The sequence below is a fragment of the Monodelphis domestica genome, chromosome X (genome assembly GCF_027887165.1).
Source record: "Monodelphis domestica isolate mMonDom1 chromosome X, mMonDom1.pri, whole genome shotgun sequence".
NCBI classification, from domain to species: Eukaryota; Metazoa; Chordata; class Mammalia; order Didelphimorphia; family Didelphidae; genus Monodelphis; species Monodelphis domestica.
Window position 1 is genome coordinate 70,446,702 of NC_077235.1, and position 21,760 is coordinate 70,468,461.

General features: G+C 39.9%; 1 pseudogene; it reads right to left on the reverse strand.

Moving 5' to 3' along the window:
- Nucleotides 1-1,456: 1,456 nt before the first annotated feature.
- On the reverse strand, nucleotides 1,457-17,544 carry LOC130456186 (ADP-ribosylation factor 1-like; annotated as a pseudogene).
- Nucleotides 17,545-21,760: the final 4,216 nt, after the last annotated feature.

Sequence of the window (21,760 nt, forward strand, 5' to 3'; positions counted from 1 at the left end):
TAACTGCTAAAGTATTTTCCTATAGCCTCTCTACTCAATAAACTCTATTGTCTAGACTTCTCTGGCTTTCCCCCCTCCTGAAACCATCCCCATCATCATTTCTTGTAACACAATAGTATTCCATTACATTCATATATCATAACTTGTTCAGCCATTCTCCAACTAATGATCATTACTTCAGTTTCCAATTACTTGTCACCTTAAAAAGAGCTACTAGAAACACTTTTCACATAAGGTTTGCTTTCCTTTTCCTTTGATCTCTTTATTGTGTAGACCTAGTAGCATTATTGCTGTATCCAAGGTCAGGCAGTTTTATATTCCTTTGTGCATAGTCCCAAATTCTCCTGTCATTGCTATTATATTTTCTGTCATCTTAACCAAATTGAGGTGTGTGATGTTTAAAGTACATCTCTCTTTCTCCCTTGTCATTCTCATGATGTCATCTGAAGACCAAATACCAGTGAGTGAGTTGAGATAAATGGCAACAGGAAAAAGGGAAATTAAGAACCAATGAGTCAGGGAGCAATGAGGTCAAGAATATTTCTAGACAGCAGAGTGATTCCCCAGGCACTGCCCCCCTGGGCAGTCCAGGAAAATTAATAAATCATGATTGGTTCTATGAACTTTAGATTACTCCACCCTACTCAGACTAAGAAAATCAGGAATGTATACACCCATACTTCAGGATTAAGTATTTTAGAGGATGGCCTATGATAGACATGTGCTAGCAAATGACAAATCAGAAACAACTGACAGACCCCTGGGCTGTCCTAAGTCAAGCCTAAGATATCATTGGTACACGTGAGATACAGGAAAGTGATGTAAAGCTGTCTATATAGTTCATGTCACTTCCTCTCTCCGGCCTCTTTGGCGGCGGAGAGGTCTCTGGCTGGCAGGTTACTAAGCCTTCCGACATCTTGGCGTGGCGACAGGTATTGTCTGGTTTGGGGGTGAGTTTTCCTTGATACAATACTGGAAGAAGCTGTGTAGCTAGTTCAGGTTCAGGCATCTTAGCTGAGCTCTCTTGGAGTTTAGGCTGATACTTTCTCCTTTACCTTCCAAACACTATCCTCTTAGAGAAAGCCTCTAATCTTCCCCTTGCACAGGCCAGGCGGGAGAAATCCTATACTTTTCCCTCTCCCTTTTCCTTAATTTCTTTCCTCTATATTAATTAAAATCACCATAAATTTCCAGCTAACTTGGGTATTTTATTTGGGATATTCCCTGGCGACCAAAATTAATTTAGATTAGATCACAACCCTAAAATTATCCTTACAGTCTGGTAATCCATGAAGGGTGTGATGAGGACCCTCAAATTTCTGTGAAATATCTTTCCTCTCTCTCTTTATTACTTCCTTAAGTCAGTCAGACTTTTAAACAGCTAACTCAGCTTCAAAACACAGCTGCTAGAGCAAGAGAATATAAAACATCTTTTTTTCCTCTCTTTTCTCCTTAATTTAAATTGAAAACAGCTGTGTTTTTTAAAAAACCTAAAAGCAGCAGGACTGGGAAAGCTGTTTAACTACGAATGCCCTTTCCCTTAGGGAACTAACAACCCAATTAGGCAACTCTCACTGACAATACTGCCTAGATTGCTCTTAATTAGCATCGAGAGAAACTTGAAGAAAGTTTTGGCCTTGTCCTGCTCCCCACGTATTTTGTGAGGACCACTAGGGAAATAACTACAAAATACACACACACACACACACACACACAAATGAATACTACATTCTCTGACATTTATATGGCAGTTGAAGAATTAGGAACATTAAGGAATTGAGGATACCTCTAATTTCTTATGTTATTAGGTAATGTCATTTTTGTACTCCTCAATATTGTGTTAAGAAATGCTAACATAAAAAAATTTGAAGCAGAAATGCATAAAAACACACAAAAATCTGAAGCTAAAATCCAGGGAATCATGAAAAAATCTGAAGCTAAAATACAGAAAATTATGCAAGAATCAGAAGCTAAAATACAGAAAATTATGCAAAAATCTGAAGCTAAACTACAAAAAAACCCATAAAAATATCTGAAGATAAAACACAGGAAAATATAAAAAAAATTGAGGCTAAAATACAGGAGAACATGCAAGCCCAATTGGATAATTTAAAATGCTTCTTACAGGATCAATTGGCAAACATCCACCCTACCAAAAACAAGTTTGAACCTGACAAACCTGTTTCTGAACCTCTAAATGAGGAAATTCCCTTCCCTGAAATGGAGATGGGAAACACCTTTCCTATAGCTCAGCTAACAGACTTGCTCTCTCATTGAAAATCTTGGCTGAACTTCATCCCCAAGACCTTTCTCCTGAAACCCAAACTTCTGAAATCCCAGTTTCTCCTGTTCCTCCTCCAACCCAAAAAACAATTCCAGTCCGAAGGAAATCTCTTCCTTCTAAAGAACCTCGTTCTAGTCAAATTGACCCATAGGTACCAAGTACCAAATACCTGTAATTACAGGCCATTTCTATCTAAGAGAAGTACCTGAAATAGGATGCAACAGGGATGTGGTGACTCTAAGGCACAATATGCCATTTACTCCCCAATAAATAAATAAATTTACATGAAATATTCCCACATATGAACAAGATCCCTTTTTGGTAACAAAAAAGATGACAGACCTATTTTTTTTCAATATAATCCATCTTACAAAGACACCGAAAACTTGCTACAGGCTTTTTTAACTGAATGTGAGAAAAAATAATTGCTCATGTCAATAAAACCCAGGGGCACAATGCAGCACACTGTCCATCTCAGGATCCCGAATGGGACTATAACAACTATATATAAAGGATTATTTGCAACTATACTGTTGTAGGGAGGCCATCTTAATGGCAATGAGAGTGTTCAGACAGTACAGATAAGTGGACAGAATTTGAAAGAATTAAGCAAAATGAGGAAGATACACCCTCCAGATTCAAGGACAGAATAATTAAGTTTCAGGGTCGATACCTGGATTTTGACCTATCTAATGAAAATCGCATAAGACAAATTAGAAGGCACTTTTGTCAATAACTTTAGGGATTAGGGATTATTTTAGAACATATTGCCCAAGATGGCCGGAGATGGACCTTGAAGAATTGTGCAAAACAGCCCTATATGTTTCAAAGAGAAACAAAGGAGGAAGAAAATAATGGAGAAAATGAAGAAAGAATTGACATATTTAAAAGATAAGATTGCTAAACTGGAAAGAGGGCATGACACTCAACCAAAGGCACTTGCCCCTCTCCAGGAATCTAATGATCAATCGATTACCTACCAATTCTGTGAAAAGGGCCACAGAATAATAGAGTATAGAACTTTATTCAAGGCATCATAAGGAATATACAGTTTAATAACAACTACATAAGTGATAATTATAGAAATAACTATAATAATGATAAAGGAAAGCATAACTTTAGCAATAATAACTATAGGAATAGATATTGGGAAAATGATAACTCAAACCAAATGACTCCAGAACAATATAACTTGAGTAGTGCTCATCCAAAAAATACTTGGGGTGCTAATGTCCCTCAGGGGGGTGCCCTTCAGGGGGATGCCTAAGGAACTTCCCAAATACAGTGAAGGTGTCCTGGGGGAGCACAGGAATCAGAGGACACAACCTTTGATTTTCCGGACCCGTTGTCCCTATCCACTACCCCCCTATACTAATGAGCTCCATGTTACCTTAAAGGTGGGTAACACTTATTATGATTGTCTTCTAGACACTGAAACTTCAAAGTCTGTATTAAAGAGTACACCTGATTTGCATTGCTATTCCACTGGCTCAGAGAATGTAATGGGAGTGTCAGGGATACACCAAAGAGTTAAAAAGCTTTCCCCTAGAATGGTGTCTGTAGGACCTCTAGAAGTACAACATTCCTGCCTTTTGATGCCTGACTCCCCTTTAAATTTGCTGGGGAGGGACCTTCTATGCAATCTCAGAGCCATAATAACTTTCTCCCCAGATGGTTCCTTATCATGAGGTACCTGAAGAATCTTTAAAATTACTTCCTGTAATTCTCTCAGAGAGTCAGGAGGGGAATGAGCATCCCACCTTTGTAATACCTGCAGATATACCAGAGTCTCTTTGGGCCACATCTTCTTCCAATGTAGGCTTACTTTAGTTGGCTGTTCCTGTGCAGATAAAAACTAAATCTAGCCCACTTCCTTCCATTCCTCAGTATCCCCTCTCAAAAGAGGCAATTGAGGGAATTACCCCAGTCATTAACTCATTAATTGACCAGGGAATAATAATCCCTTGTAAATCTGAAGACAACACGCTCATCCTGCCCGTTAAAAAACCAAAAAGAGGGCCTAATGGAAAATACCTCTATAGATTCGTACAGGATTTGAGGGCCATGAGCAATCACGCTATAAAGAGACACTCCGTAGTTTCCAACATCAATACTATTATTTCTCATATTCCTAGCACAGCTACATACTTTACAGTAGTAGACTTGTGTTCAGTCTTCTTTTCCATACCCATACATGAGAACTCCAGGCATATCTTTGCTTTCACCTGTAAGGGCTCTCAATTAACATGGAGTCGTTCGTCTGCCACAAGGGTTCGTGGAATGCCCAAGTTTATTTGCACAAATTTTGGGCCAAGACACTGTTAATATAACATTTAAAAATAGCAAATTAATCAAATACGTAGATGATCTACTCTTGGCTTCAACAGATGCAGAAGCATGTCAGGAAGATAGTAAACACCTTCTTTTGGAATTGCACAAAAGAGGGCACAAGATCTTGAAGGATAAAGTTCAGTGGTGTCTCCCTAAAGTAGAATATTTGGGGTTCCTCCTGACTGCAGATGTCTTCTCTATTTCTCCCAAACAAATTGAAAATATTCAAAATTTAAGCACTCCTACCACTAAGAAACAGTTGAGTGCAATTTTTGGAGCAATAGGGTTTTGTAGACAATGGATTCCTTGCTATGGGGAAATTACAAAACCCCTTATAACACTAACAAGGAATTTGGTCCCTGAACCCCTCAAATTAGAACCAGAACACTTGTCAGCTCTATCAGATCTAAAATAGGCTATACTGTCTGCCCCTGCTCTAGGCATCCCAGATTACAACAAGCCATTTACTTTGTATGTACATGAGTGAAGAGAGGTAGTTTCAGGTGTTTTAACTCAGACTTTAGGACCTTCTCAGCACCAATTCCTTATTATTCTGCCCAACGGGACCCAGTAGCATCAGGAGCACCACACCACCATGTCTTAGAGGAGTAGTTGCTACAGCCTTACTAGTGACAACAATTGTTGATCTAGTATTGGGATGCCCATTAACAATTATGTGCCCATATGAGGTAGAAGCTTTGTTGCTAAGGCATAGAATAGAACACAGGCATTCTCGGATCAGCAAATTACAAGGTATGAAATAACCTTGTTAAACAATGAAAACATTACCTTGAAACTCTGTTCAACCCTTAACCCTGCCACCTTGATTCCAGATTTACCAACTTCAGGAGAACCATTACACAATTGTGAAACACTAGTGTCCATGGCAGAAAAGCCTCGAGATAATCTCTTGGACACTCCCTTAGACAATTCAGATCTGGTCTTATTTACTGATGGTTCCTCTTTTATGAGGGATAGCATATGTTTAGTGATCAACTGGGGAGACTAGTCTCCCAATCATCATCAGTGGGGATTGTGAACTTTAGATTACTCCACCCTACTTAGTCTAACAAAAATCAGGAAATTGTGAACTTTAGAATACTCCACCCTACTCAGACTAAGAAAATCAGGAATGTCTACACCCATACTTCAGGATTAAGTATTTTAGAGGATGGCCTATGACAGACATGTGCTAGCAAATGACAAATCAGAAACAACTGACAGACTTGTGAATTTTAAAATTCTCCATCTTGGTATACCACCCAAAAATTGTGCACACCCACACTACACGGGCATGTGCTAGTCAATGACAAATCAGAAATAACTAACTGACCACCTGGGCTGTCCTAAGCCAAGCTAGAGCCAACCACTGGCACTTGTGAGACACAGGAAGTGAGGTAGAGAACAGCCTCTGGAATTCGCTCACTTCCTGTGGAGAGAGCTAGACGCCAGTTGGTGTTAGGAGCTTGGACAGGGAGGAAGCCCGCAGACAGCTTTCCTTCAGATCGGTCACGTGAGTTAAGGACTGATTCTTTCCACCTTGGCCCTTTGGGCCTAAAACTCCCTCTGCCTTGGTCAGAGGTTGAGTAGCCCCTTTCCCTTTTCTCTTCTCTCCTTCTCTCCCTACTCCCAGTGTGATTAAACCTCCATAAACTCCATTCTGACTTGAGTGTTTCATTTTAGGAATTTCATAAGTAAATTCCTTGGCGGCCATTGTTCAATATTACATCAATCTTAAAAAGGTGAAATTTTCACCATTACAGTTGGCGTAACCACTTCGGGAAAAAGAACTATATCAATCTTCTGATCTCCTTACTAATCACCTGGGAGAGGTCCCATCCCGGCTACCCCCTCCGGCTCTTGGCCCTGCTTTAGTGCTTCGAATGTTTCTAGAACCTCAATAAATTTCCTGAATTTTCTTGCCCTTTCACCCCACTTATTACTCACTCCATCAGCCCTTTTACCAAATACCTTGGCTTAAAGACACAGCTGCCAGAACAGGTGAGTATAAAATACCTTTTGTCTCTTCCCTTTTCTCCTTAAGTTAAATTGGGGTCAACAGGATTTTTTTTTTCCTTCTCCCTTTTGTCTCTCATTTCCGTCTCCTTTTACTTTAAGGAGGTGGCTCAGTGGATTGAGAGGCAGGCCAGGCTTACCTAATCAACTGATTAGCAAAGAGGAAGCTCAGGAGAAGGAGATCTTAGGAGCTCCTAGCCCACAAAAAACAAAAAACAAAAAAATCAGCTGAATACAACTAGGGAGCTAACTTAAAACCCATTTTTCCTGTTTCCTGGCCTTTCTAGTCTTAAAAATTTAAGTGAGCTTTGCTCAAGGAAGATAGCACATGGTCCTAGCAGTTTTAGCCTGAGGGCTAAAAAAGATTGCTGGGACCCTCCCATATACACACTTTGTAAAAGAAGGAGTTTTAGCTCTACCTTTTTTTTACGGTCTATTCACTCCTAATCAGCCTTTTCATAGCTTCTACCTTCCTGCATAAGGCTTTTGTAACCCCCTCCCACTTTATGGACAGACTTATTGACATAGGAAGTACATATATGGACCTTGATTTGTCCAGAGAAAAAGACATTAAACATATACGCAGACAATTCGTTAGGAATTGTTGTTCAGCAGTAAAAGACTACTTTGAAACCAGCTGTCCCAACTGGGAGTCTATGGACCTCGACGAACTGAGGAAAGTAGCAGCATATGCCTATAAGAATCGTACAAAAAAACCTGAGACACACAATACATCAGTGACAGACTTAAAAAAAGAAATTGAAATTTTAAAGGAACAATTGAAAAGTAAGGGAGAGACCATGGCCCCTTTGCAGGAATCCACAGATAGATCATTAACAAACTCCTTAATATGCCTCTTCTGTGGGAAGAGAGGCCATGCAATGATAGTCTGTAGGAGCAGGCTACAGAAAACAAGAAATAATAACACCTTTAGGAATAATAACTATAGGAATCACAGTGCCAATCAAAATGACAGTGCTCAAAATACAGAAAATGATACTACCCCAAAAAATGCCCAACAACAATATATAAGAAATGGAGCTCGACCATGCTACACTCAGGGTGAACACCCCCAACAGCGTGGAGGGTCCCAAAGCATCTTTATGAAGGTGTGAAGGGGGATGAGGGCCTTGGAAGCAAAGAATGAAACCTTTGATTTTCCAGACCCTGATATTTTAATGCCAATAATCCCTATATATTCCCCCTCAAACAGTAAGGAACCTCATGTCACTTTAAAGGTAGGAAATTCATACTATGACTGTCTTCTAGACACTGGAGCATCTAGGTCAGTTCTAGTAAGCAAACCAGATGAGAAATGTGATTCTATTGGCTCCTTAAATGTAGTAGGTGTTTCAGGAAAACCGTTAAAGGTCCCAAAACTTTCTCCTCGCATGGTACGCGTGGGACCCCTAACTGTTGAACATTCTTTTCTTTTAATGCCTGGATCCCCCACAAATTTGCTGGGGAGAGATTGTAATGCAAATTACAAGCCACAATAATGTGCACCCCAGATGGCTCCCTCTCTTTAGAAGTGCCCGAGGAAACCTTAAATTTATTCCCTGTATTTCTCTCAGAGAGCCAGGAGGCAAAGGAGCCTCCCACCTCTGAAATACCTACAGATATACCAGAGTCTCTTTGGGCCACATCTTCTACTGATGTAGGCTTACTTAAATCAGCTGCTCCCGTGCAAATAAAAACGAAATCCAGCCCACCTCCTTGCATTCCTCAATATCCTCTCTCCAAGGAGGCAATGGAGGGCATTACCCCAATAATAAATTCTTTAATTGACCAAGCAATAATTTTCCCTTTTAAATCTGAATACAACACGCCCATCCTCCCCGTTAAAAAACCAAAAAGGGGGCCCGATGGCAAACACCTCTATAGATTCATACAGGATTTGAGGGCTGTGAACAATCACGTTATAAAGAGACACTCCATAGTTCCCAATATCAATACTATTATTTCTTCTATTCCTAGCACAGCTACATACTTTACAGTAGTAGACTTGTGCTCAGCTTTCTTTTCTATACCCATACATGAGAACTCGAGGCATATTTTTGCTTTCACCTGGAATGGCATACAATATTCCTGGAGTCGTCTGCCCCAGAGTTATGTAGAAAGTCCGACCTTATTTGCACAAATTTTGGGACAAGATACAGATAATATAAAATTTAAAAACAGCAAATTAATAAAATATGTAGATGACCTACTCTTGGCTTCCATGGATGCAGAAGCATGTCAGGAAGATAGTAAACACCTTCTTTTGGAATTGCACAAAAGAGGTCATAAGATCTCGAAGGATAAAGTTCAGTGGTGTCTCCCCAAAGTAGAATATTTGGGGTTCATTCTGACAGCTGGTGCCCGCTCTATTTCTCCCAAGCGAATTGAGAATATTCAAAAATTGAGTGCTCCTACCACTAAAAAACAGTTAAGAGCAATTCTGGGAGCAACAGGGTTTTGCAGACAATGGATTCCTTGTTATGGGGAAATTACTAAACCTCTTATAGCACTAACAAGGGATGCAGTCCCTGAACCCCTCAAATTAGAGCCTGAACTCCTGTCAGCTCTATCAAAGCTAAAAAAAGGCTATCATATCTGCCCCTGCTCTAGGCATCCCAAATTATAACAAGCCATTTACTTTGTATGTACATGAGAGAAGAGGAATAGCCTCAGGCGTTTTAACTCAGAATCTGGGGCCTTCTCAGCGTCCAGTTGCTTATTATTCAGCCCAGCTGGACCCAATAGCTTCAGGAGCACCACCATGCCTTAGAGGAGTGGCTGCTACCGCTTTACTAGTGACAAAAACCGTTGATCTAGTATTAGGATGCCCATTGACAATTATGTGTCCACATGAGGTAGAAGCATTATTGCTAAGACAGAGAACACAGGCATTTTCTGATCAGCGAATTACAAGGTATGAAATAACCTTGCTAAATAATGAAAACATTACTTTGAAATGCTGTTCAACCCTTAATCCTGCCACCTTGCTTCCAGACTTACCAACTTCAGGAGAACCATTACACAGTTGTGAAACACTAGTGTCCATGGCAGAAAAGCCTCGAGATGATCTCTTGGACACTCCCTTAAAGAACTCAGACCTGATCTTATTTACTGATGGTTCTTCTTTCATGAAGGATGGCATACGCTACAGTGGAGCTGCTGTAGTCACAGAATTTGCCACTGAGTGGTCAGCTTCACTGCCCTCTAACATTAGCGCTCAAGGGGCAGAGCTCATAGCTCTGAAACATGCCTGTATAATTGTCAAGGGTAAAAAGGCAACAATTTATATGGATTCTAGATATGCTTTTGGCATTTGTCACTCAGTCGGGATGCTATGGCTCCAGAGAGGATTTTTAACCTCAGCTGGAAAATCCATAGCTAATGCTGAAATTATTAATGAAGTACTTTCTGCTCTTCAGCTGCCTGAAGCCCTAGCTGTAGTTCATTGCTCAGCCCATACAGGTGGCAGCGACCCTGTCTCTAGGGGAAATGACCAAGCAGATGCTGCTGCAAAGCTAGCAGCCATAGAAGGGCCTGAATTACTTCTAACATTAACAACTACTGATGACTCAAATTTATCACTTTCCTATAATGAGAAGGAAGTGGAAAAATGGAAACAGAAATTCAAAGCAAAACAGATCAATGGAGTCTGGGTGTCATCTGAAGGAAAACCCCTGCTCTCTAGAAGTTTCTATCACAAAATTTGCCAATCTGTTCATAATAATGGCCACTTTGGTACCCAGGGCATCGTGAACTCTGTTAAGAGAGTATGGATAGCCCCTGGTATAACTACCATAGTCTCTAAAGTATGTTCAGCCTGCCCTACCTGCCAGGCATATAACCAACATGCCTTTCGTGGAAAAGCCTTTGGTGGGCGTCCTCTGGCTTACACACCTTTTGAGCACCTGCAGATAGATTTCATAACGATGCCAAAGGCTGGACAATATAAATTTTGTTTGGTCATAGTAGACCAACTGACCAGATGGCTGGAAGCATTTCCTACAGCCCGAGCCACAGCAGCTTTTGTTGCTAAGGTGCTTTTAAAAGAAATTATTCCTCGCTTTGGCCTACCAGCACGTATTGATTCTGATAGGGGGAGTCATTTTACTGATTCTGTTCTAAACCAGATATATTCTTGCTTGGGGATAACTCCCAAATTCCATGTTCCATATCATCCCCAGAGTTCAGGCCAAGTTGAGAGGATGAACAAAGAACTTAAAACTATGATTGGAAAATTATGCACTGAGACCCATTTAAAATGGCCTGAAATTCTGCCTCTGGCCCTATTTTATCTTAGAAGCAGGCCTAGAGGAGACCTACATATTTCACCATTTGAGATGCTTTTTGGATATCCGCCTATATAAGCTAAGCCTTTCTCCCCGGCTTATACATCGCTATTAGGGGGAGATACTACTATTGCTTCCTATATACAGGAATTACAGCACAAACTGCGTGAGCTACATGAATCCGGAGCTGCAGTACAAGCCGGACCACTAGACTTCTCACTTCATGACCTGAACCCAGGAGACAACGTATATATAAAGAACTTCCAGCGTACAGGAGCAACCCAGCCTTCCTGGGAAGGACCATTCCAAATATTGTTAACTACTCCAACATCTATAAAGGTTGGAGAAAAGGACTCTTGGATTCACTGTTCTCATGTAAAGAGAGCATCTTCTGTTGAGACTGATTGACTGTATCCTATACATGCATTGGAGATAATTACCCATTGACAAGTGGAACTGTTTTATTCTGCTTTTGACACATTGAATTCCTAAATTTAGTTTTTTTCTTTTTTCCTTTTTTTCTCTTTTCCTTATTTTATTATTATTATTTTTTACATTATTTTATTTTTTCCCTTTTTCTCATTTCTATGTACTTAAGGTACATATGATCAATATTAATTTTATTCTACAATATTAGTTTAAATATATATACTTGCTGTTATTATTAATACACACCCAAACAGCTTTAGACTATGGGAACCTGCCATTTATTGATAATTGTTGTGGGACTATGATTAATGTTTGTGTCTGATTCTAGGAACGGGAAAAAAAAAAGGAGCACAGAGATAACCTGGATAATGCCAAAAGAACTCACAGGTCTAAAAATCAAAAGACCAATCCAGGTAGGATTAATGCATTTCTAAGCCAATACTAAGGACTTGAACCTAGTGTGAGATTCGGGGTTGCGACACTTGACAGACGTTAAGATGTAGGCCTTCCCTGTATCCACACTCTTCATGAAAATACCTACAGACAAGTACCAAAGGTTGGCTACAATACTGGCTCCCTCCATCCCTGAGAACGAAGGTAAAATCAGATGAGGGAATAACACTTCCCCAGATATAAAATAAAAATCTGGTCCTTTTTTCTCTCCTTTAGTATGGCAACTTCCTGTAGCCTTGGCTGCAAATGGGGAAGTAAAATATGCTGCATTCTGTCCTACAGACTTGTGGGATTAGAAATTACTTAACTGGACCCTAATACAGGGGCCTGTAAAAAAAAGAATTTTTTTTATTCTTGCTTTCTCAAATTTTGTATACATAGATTTTTTTTATTTTTGATACTGATTTTGAATTCTTCTTTAATATAAATATATGCATATATAAAGGGTCTATATTTTTCCCTTAATTTTTTCCCTTTTCTTCTTTTGATTTTGTTTTTATTTTATTTTCATTTTGTTTAGTTTTTCTTTTGGATTAACTCACACACCCCCACAACTAAAACTTGAATCCTCAGCTGGACTCAGTGTTTTTTCAACACTTTCTTCAGGGGGGATTGTATTTCATCAAATCCAAGATTTAAATTTTGTTCGAGATAAATCTTCAGAGAAGAAGCTTGCTAACTAACTGAATCCAGAGAATGAACTGTTTGCAGAAAGATATCTAAACCTTTTCACTACAGGAAGATCCAGAATGAACCTTGGGGTGTGGTTGATTGAACATTTTTTGAATGTACACTCTTATGCCAAAGGGGACTGCCCCCTAATTGGCTTTTGTCAATGCGCCCAGCAAAACATTGGTTTGCTGTCTTTCTCTCTCCTCTATTTCCCCATATTTACAATTATTATAATTTTCCTCTTAGTGGGTAAAAAATTTTTGTATACACTTACAGTTAGAAATTTTTGGGGTGCAGTATGCTTATGTTTAGTGATCAATTGGGGAGACTAGTCCCCCAATCATCATCGGGGGGATTGTGAATTTTAAAATTCTCCATCTTGGTATAGCACCCAAAAATTGTGCATACCCACACTACACGGGCATGTGCTAATCAATGACAAATCAGAAATAACTAACTGCCCACCTGGGCTGTCCTAAGCCAAGCTAGAGCCAACCACTGGCACTTGTGAGACACAGGCAGTGAGGTAGAGAACAGCCTCTGGAATTCGTTCACTTCCTGTGGAGAGAGCTAGACGCCAGTTGGTATTAGGAGCTTGGACAGGGAGGAAGCCCGAAGACAGCTTTCCTTCAGATCGGTCACGTGAGTTAAGGACTGATTCTTTCCACCTTGGCCCTTTGGGCCTAAAACTCCCTCTGCCTTGGTCAGAGGTTGAGTAGCCCCTTTCCCTTTTCTCTTCTCTCCTTCTCTCCCTCTCCTTTTCCCTACTCCCAGTGTGATTAAACCTCCATAAACTCCATTCTGACTTGAGTGTTTCATTTTAGGAATTTCATAAGTAAATTCCTTGGCAGCCATTGTTCAATATTACATCAATCTTAAAAAGGTGAAATTTTCACCATTACAGACTCCTGGGCTAAGATATCATTGGTACATGTGAGATGCAGGAAAGTGATGTAAAACCGTTTATAGATATCACGTCACTTCCTCTCTCCAGCCTCTTTGGCAATGGAGAGGTCTCTGGCTGGAAGCATGCTGAGCATTTTGGCATCTTGGCGTGGCGGCAGCTATTGTCTGGTTTGGCAGTGAGTTTTCCTTGGTACTATACTGCGGAGCTAGTTCAGGTTCAGGCATCTTAGCTGAGCTCTCTCGGGAGAAATCCTACACTGTTTCCCTCTCCCTTCTCCTTAATTTCTTTCCTCTATATTAATTAAAATCACCATAAATTTCCAGCTGACTTGGGTATTTTATTTGGGAACTTCCCTGGCCTCCAAAATTAATTTAGATTAGGTCACAACCCTAAAATTATCCTTACAGTTCCTGAGATGTGATGTGTAAGAGTTAGTTGGTGGAGAAAAGATTGTATAAGGTGAGCCAAACAGGAAGTAGGAGTCTCAAGGACTTCAATGTTTGCTGGTGACTGTAATCCTCAGTGTCTTTATGGTAGGGGGCCCAAAATGGGGGCCACAGATTAGAAAAGCTAAGTACCTCTCTATCTCTCTCATATTTTTCCCCTCTTCTTCCTACTACTGCTTTGATTTAATAAAGTTATTAAGCCACAACCATCCTAATAATTTTCAATTTTTACAGTGAAGTGGTAAGTTAGAGTTGTTTTAATTTGCATTTCTCTATTTGTAATTTAGAGTATTTTTAATGTGACCATTGATAACTTTGATTTTTTCCGAAAACTTTTTGTTCAGATACTTCATCTACTTATCAATTGGAGAATGCCTCTCATGTATATAAATTTGGCCCTTTTTTCTACATATTGGAGCAATTGAGACCTTGATCACAAAAACTTGCTGAAAAATTTTACTTTCCACTTCCTTGATTTTCTTCTCATTTTGTCTTCACTGCTTTTGTTGGTGTACAATTTTTTAAATTTTAGGTAAGCAAAATTATCTATAAATGTCTTAATTCCTTCAAGTTAGTATTTATTGAATACAGATTACATATGGCAATGCAGGCATCAAATTTGGGCCAGTTTCCTTGGTCACCTATGCTTTCCTTTGCGGTTTCACTTCGTGAATCTCTTACTGTAAATATTTCTGCTCGTTTTTAATATTATTTCTTAGTTTAAAATTAAAAAAAAAATTTTTTTACTAATTACATGTGATAACAAATTTCCACATAAGTTTTCCAAAATTATATGATCCAAATTGTCTCCCTCCCTCCTACTCTCCCCCTTCTTGAAGCTGGCAAGCAATTCAATCTAGGTTAAACATGAGTACTACTATTTCCTAAAACATTTTTAGTGGTGTCTCTCTTATGTACAAATTTTATATTGAAATGATCATTTTTACCTTTGACAAATAAGTTTTTACAATAAATGGATTGAGTTTGTATGTGTGGAAATGTACAGGGAGACCTATGAAAAATGCATCTTGATTATGGTATTTTAATTCTCTCCTCATTAATCTATTAGTTGAAATGTTAGTGCAAAATATTGATGATGATATTAATTAATTTTTCCATTATTTTGTACAGTCTGACCATTCTGGGAAAACTTTGTCATTGTTTGGACCTAACCCTATGTGTTTTCAGCTGTATTCATGGCATTGGGAAGATCTTGTTTGTTAGCAAAAACTAGTAAGACAGCATCTCTAAGCTCATCCTCTGCCAATATTCTCATCCGTTCTTCTTGAGCCTCATTCACTCACTCTCTGTCATTGCTGTCAACCACAAAAATCAATCCTTGTGTATTCTGGAAGTAATGGCGCCATAAAAGTTGTATTTTGTACTGGCCATCTACATCCCACACCGTGAAGCTAACGTTTTTGTATTCTACAGTTTCTATGTTGAAACCTATAGTGGGAATAGTAGTTACTATTTCACCCAGCTTCAGTTTGTACAAAATAGTTGTCTTTCCTGCACTGTCCAGACCAACCATTAGAATCCTCATTACTTTTTAGCCAAAGAACCCCTTGAAGAGGTTAGCAAATATATTCCCCATGTTCCAAGTGTGGTGTGTTGAATGTTGGCAAAAGAAACCGGTGAGCGGCTGCCCCTCCTTCTTTTTTTCCACTCTCCAGGCATTGGTTTCGCTCCCACAAGATGGCAGTTTGGACCTAACCCTATGTGGATGAGAAACTAGATCTGTTGCTTAGAGACCAGATTCATTTAATGCTTAACTTGGAATGTAGGTTATTCTGACCAGAAACCCAGTCAGATAAAAGGAATATGAGTTTTCTCCCATTATACAGATGTATACACAAGCAACCCATATATCGTATCTGAGAATGGTTTCCGTGCTGACCAATTGGTTTCCTTATTCTTTTGTTTAAATTCTATATAATATGTAAATTACAGGCATTCAGTGGAAGTGGGTCACTCCTTTTTTTTTGGAGAGGGGGTCCTCCCCCTCTGCTGTTCAACTTCTTTCTAAATTATTCCAGTTTAGGACTCTTGTACTCAACTCAAAAAGTGGTGTCAGAAGTGAGGTCTTTGAAGCAAGCTCAAAAGGTGGGATTTAATCTAGACAAGATTACTCTGCACAGTGATTCTGCTAAAATGTAGTCAATTTGCTCCTGGTCTCAGAGTAGGTCTTAAGACTGAGGACTCTGGATGTCTAGAAAGCTAAAAAGCTGTGTGAACCTAAGAAATTACTCAGGGAGTGTTAAAATTAGCTGAGCCACTCTTGTGGGCAAATAAGTATTCTTCTTGCACTGATCAACCAAGAGTTTTGGGTGAGCAGATCTATTGTCTGTTAATTTGGCTAGTCCTTCAGTCCTTCAATGGATCTCTGTCTCTCTTTTCTCTCCTCTTTCTTTTCCTGTACTTCTCTTACTGTGCCTCTTAAAAAATAAACTAGATACTTGCTTTGAGACTATAGATTGGCAACAAAAAATACAAGGGTCATCAGTGGAACCATGTGACCTTCCAGGAGAGAATCATTTATCTATTTAGTAAGAATCAGTAACTTAATATCAGTCCTACACTCATTTGCTTAGGGATAGATTAATGAGGAAGCTTGTTATATGTAGTAGTAAAATAAAATCTTGTCTAGGGTTGAGTAGTTTGCAGGTCAAATGTTCACACCTCAACAGTAGGGTTCCTTCCCTTTCTCTAGAAAATCTTTGTCTTGTGTTGTTTGTAAATTCTGCTACCATGGAAGATTTCTATGTAAAAAAAAAAAATGAAGTCAGCCCCCCCCCCCCAACTGCTATAAAAAGCTACAACTAGAGAATTTAGAATGCTGGAGAAGATGAATGAAGTTTCATACTTGAAATAGTTCTTCCAGATTGCTATAATCTGATGTTAAACTCTACATCTCAATAAATAGGGACTTATTCCCATTTTAGATTTTCAGGATAGTGACAAATATTGGAAGACATGTGGGGAAATTGAGACACTAATGAACTGTTGGTGGAGTCATGAACTGATTCAGCTGTTCAGAAGAGCAATTTGGATCTATGCCCAAAGAGCCATAAAACTGCATATGTAGATTTGTATCTCAAAGAGATAAAAAATAAGGAAAAGGGCCTATATGCACAAAAATATTTATTGCAGCTTTTTAAAAATAGCAGTAAAGAACTTGAAATTGAGAGGATATCCATCAATTAGAGAATAGCTCTGGTGAAAAATGCTATATACCTCCAGAGAAAAAATTGATAGTCTGAATGCAGATCAAAGTATATAGTTTTTGAAAGACTTCCTTTATTTTTCTGTTTTTTTGTGTTTTCTTTTACAACATGACTAATATGGAAATAGGTTTTACATGACTGTACATTGTAAGGGTTAAAAATTAAGATTGGACTAAATATATGAGAATGTGGTCACTGAAATTAATATATCTCAAGTCAAATAACTTTTCATCAGTATTTCTTTATAAAATAGAGGGAAAGAGGGAAAGTAGAGAAATGAGAAAGTAAGAAGGTATCTATCCTATCACACTACATAATCACTCCAGCTCGGTTCAAACCAGAAAGGGCTCATTAACTCTCCACCAGAGGACCATGGGTGAGAGGGGCTGTTGGGGAATAAAGCAAAAGTTCTAGCCACGAGGCCTCCTCCAAGACAGGAGGCCTCTCTGGAAGTTAGTCCCTTCAGGAGCCAGGAAAGGAGTCAACCTTTTCCACTTACCCACGTGGTAGTCCAAAGAGAAGATCCTCCACCAGCCTCCAGATCCTCCAAAAGAGCTCCAACTCCAACTCCGAAAAACTCTATCACAGGAAGTTGCAATTACCTTTAAAAATCTTTGCATCACTTCCTGTGTCTTCCTTCCACTTTATGTGGACAAATTGTAGTTTATAAATTTTCTTAGGATTGCCCAGGGGGAAGTTAGTCATTTCTGAATTGTCACTCACTTTAGCACGTGGGGTGCAGACCTCCTCTCAAGGGTAAAGTGGGGGTGTATACGCTTCTGGTGATTAAATCTAAAAGTAGGCAGGGGAGAATTAATCCCATATTCACAATATGTATAACCTATATAAAAGCTTGCTTTCTCAAGGAAAAGGGAAAAGAATGAGAGAATTTGGAACTCAATTTTTAAAAAATATTAAAAATCATTTTTACCTATAATGGGAAAAATAAAATATTTTAAAAAATTATTTTATCAAGCTCTTGATAAGCGGTTTCAATGTTTGGGAAACCTGCCTGTATTGCGTAATGAACTTGTTTCCTAGGGCAGGTCTAAGTCTCCTGACTTACAGCTCCTGTGCCTTAATCAATTTGATTCTTCTTACCATGAGTTACTATCATTCTGGTCTTTATCAGTTCTTAAAATAATTCTGAAAAATTCCTGACAAGAATGTCATCACTGACATGGGTTTATTTAAACCTTTACCGAGTTATCTGCTCCTGTGATTGTGTTTCCATTAGTATGGGAATATTTGGGTTAAAGCCCCCAAGGGCATATTATAGGAAAACCTACAGCATTATCTGAACCTAATCCTGTAGAGCCCCAAATCAGATCTGTTGCTTTGAGACCAGATTCATTTAATGCTTAACTCAGGACATGGGTTATGCCGACCAGAAACCCAGTCGAATGCAAGGAATGTGAGTTTTCTCCCACTCTACAGATGTATTGTCCCAAGATACACAAACAACCCACATCTTATCTGGAAATTGCTTCTATGGTGGGTGATGATCTACTATTTGCTGGTATAAATCACAGACACTCAGGGGGATACCAAAAAAGAGTCTACGAGTTCAGAGAAACCTAGAAAGACCTATGTGAACTGATGTGGAGTGAAGTGAGTAGAACCAGAACAATGTACTTAACAACAGCAATAATGTATGAGGAACAACTGTGAATGACTTAGCTATTACCCAGCAAAACAATGATCCAAGAGAATTTACAGATTGTGTTTACATGTAAGTGGGAAAGAAATGAATGACTGAAAGAAAACCCTAAAGTCAGAGAGTCTCACACCTAAAAGGGGCTCAGTTGGAATGGGAGACATGACAAGCAAATGAGCTTGTTCGTAAATCATATGTGGTTATCTAGGTCAAATAGGAGGCAAGGTCAGAAGGATGAATGGAGTGGTGGGGGGATGAGAAGACATTTGGAGAGAATGACCTAAAAGAAAATAGGACTGGCTCTGAGTCGAGAACAAAGGAAGCCAAAGAAGCAAGGAGGTTAAATTGAGGAGGCAGAAGCAGTTTGGACAGTCTGGGAAAATGCCTATTTTCCTGTTAGGAGAAGGGCAAGAAGGCCAGGAAGGGAAGATTTTTGGAGTCTATAGAGAGCAGTGAGAGTAAATCTAAGGAGACTGGAAAGAAAGCAAGGCAGTACGCTGTGAGGCTGTCTATTTGATCCTGGAATTAACAGAGGAGTTAATTGCAGAGGCCACACATGAACATATGTGCTTTCGTACAGTACCTGGAACAAAGCAGGTGCTGCATCCACGTTGATAGATTGATTACTTTGGGAGGCTCGCTTTGGTACCTTCATGGAGTGAGGAGATACTTGAAGTAAGGAGGCTGTGGTGAAATAAGCCAGGCATGAGGACATGAAGTGTTGCTTCAGGGTGACAGTTGCTTGATGGACAAAATTGTATGTAGTAGCAAGCAGGCCAGGAGACTTAATCACAGAGTGGCTATATGGGCTGAGTGCCAGTGAAGAATTGAGGATGATATACCAAGGTGGAGAGCCTATGCATGCACCTGGGAGCATGGGCTTGCTGGGGCCAGTAAGAAGAAAGTCCTTTATCAAAAGGAGAAAAGTAGAATAAGGATTCTTTTGGCCCTGGTGAAAGTCCCTGCAGGCAGCTGTAAACCTCAAAATTTCTTAGACTTATAAATGTTGGAAATTTCACCATTGGGAAATTTCATACTTGAAAAATTTCCTATTGATAGTGGGTCTTGGCTATTGGAATGTGAACCCCATTGGCATGGGAGGTTCCTCCTCCTCCCTTCTTAAGATTACTTTAGGACAGAAACCTTTTGCTGAACAATGGAAAGGACTTTGACCTATGCTTAAGCATAGAACAGGAATTTCTTTGAGTCATGATTGATTTTGGAATTGATACAATGGAGATACTTGGAATCAATCTCCACCCTACTCAGTCCTAACAGGATTGAGGAAGGGCTGCAGCATAGATCAAAATTTAATTATTCCAATCTCTACCCTACTCAGGTTAACAGGATTTAGGAAGGGCTGTAGCAAAGGATCAAAGATTTAATTATTTGAAAATATGACCTTCAACAGACATGTGCAAAGCCAGAGACCTCTGGGCGGTCCTGGGTTAAGCTAGAGCCTCCATTGGCACAGGGAAATTGATGGACAGTGATTGGTAGATGTGAGAACTGAGGGGAGGGAACTTGGATGGTTTCCTTAAAGATAGAGGGGTCTGAAGACTCAGGTGTGGTGGTTCAGGAGTTTGTCGGAGTGGTTGGAGTGTGCTCTGAGAAGCTTGCTCTGCCTTTGAAACTGTTTCTCCATTTTGGTCACGTGAGTAATAGGGACTGATCTCTTTTCTTTGCCCCAGCTATCTAAGGGCTTGGGCCTTTTGGCCCAGCCTAAACAGAAGGGGTATTTAAGCCCTATTCCCTTCTCTCCCCTTTCTCTCTCTACCTCTAATTCCTTTCTTCCTCCTGTCTGTAATTAAACTCTAAAAAAGGCTGACGGCTGACTTGAGTTTTCATTTAGGAATTACATAGCTGAATTCCTTGGCGACCTTAAATTAATATATATCAGTCTTTTAAAGTGATTTCCTTGTCACACAGCTGGAATTCTAAAATTGCTGCTGAACTTCCTCTCCAGCCCACTGAGGGCCCTAGGCTCAAATGACTCTTAGGCTTCAGAAAGGGATAGACAAAACCCTGGGGGGAGCCCAAAGAAGAAAGATACTTTGGCACACCTGAGCATTGGCCAAACTGTTAAGAGGGAAGGTGGCACAGAGCAGAGGGGAACCACCTTGGTTTCCCTGTTGCAGATAGGGCATAGTCTAGGTGAGCTGGGCGAGTAAAGAGGAGAGAGAATAGGGAGAATAGTAAGCCTAAACTAGGGCCAGACGGGATATGCAGAGGACAAAGATTGCTGACAAGACAGAATTGCCAAGTTCCTGGAACATGCCAGAAGAGGCAGGCTCCTGTTTCTCGTGGTTCTCTACCCTAAAGCGAGAAGTAACATTTGGGCATTCAAGTCTTCCCTACTTGATGGGAGTAGGGCAGTTTGGCAAAGCTTCCAGGTGCACTTTGTCCAGGAATTCTTCCCTTCCTAATTAGCCATGCTCCTTTATCTCTGTGTGTAAGCGTGCATCATCTTAGGGTGTGTGTGTGTGTGTACACATGTGCTTGTGTGTGCATTCATGATCACATGTGTATGTATTATAGGCCTGATGCCCGGGAGATCTAATGCCTATGAAGCCAACCACACAGAACAAATCTTAGAGATTATGGTCGGGGAAGGGCTGAAAGATCTGAGGGAAAAATGGGAAAGGACTTCTCCTAGGGCCATGGTTCCCACTTCCCTGAATATGCAGGGATCTCCTGAGGATAAAACAGAACTCCAGATCCCAGGCCCCTTTTAATCTTTTCTCTTCACGTAAGCCAGGAAGGGCCTACCCACTTAGGCTCCACAAAGCTCTCTGAAAAGTCAGGGCAGAGCCTAGACCTTAACTTTGAATGTGGAAGGAGAGGGTGGCAGAACAAAGCATTTGGAGACAGGAAGGTATGTATGCTACTGGAGATAAATCAAGCCAAACTGCAATGTGATTGGAGAAACATGAGAATGGAAGAGGGGACAGGAAGGGAGGGTACTGGGGAAGGGGACAGGGTAGAGGAAAAAACACAATAAAAGTTACTTTAAAAATGAATCAAGCAAACTTCTATTTCTAGGAGCTAAGGT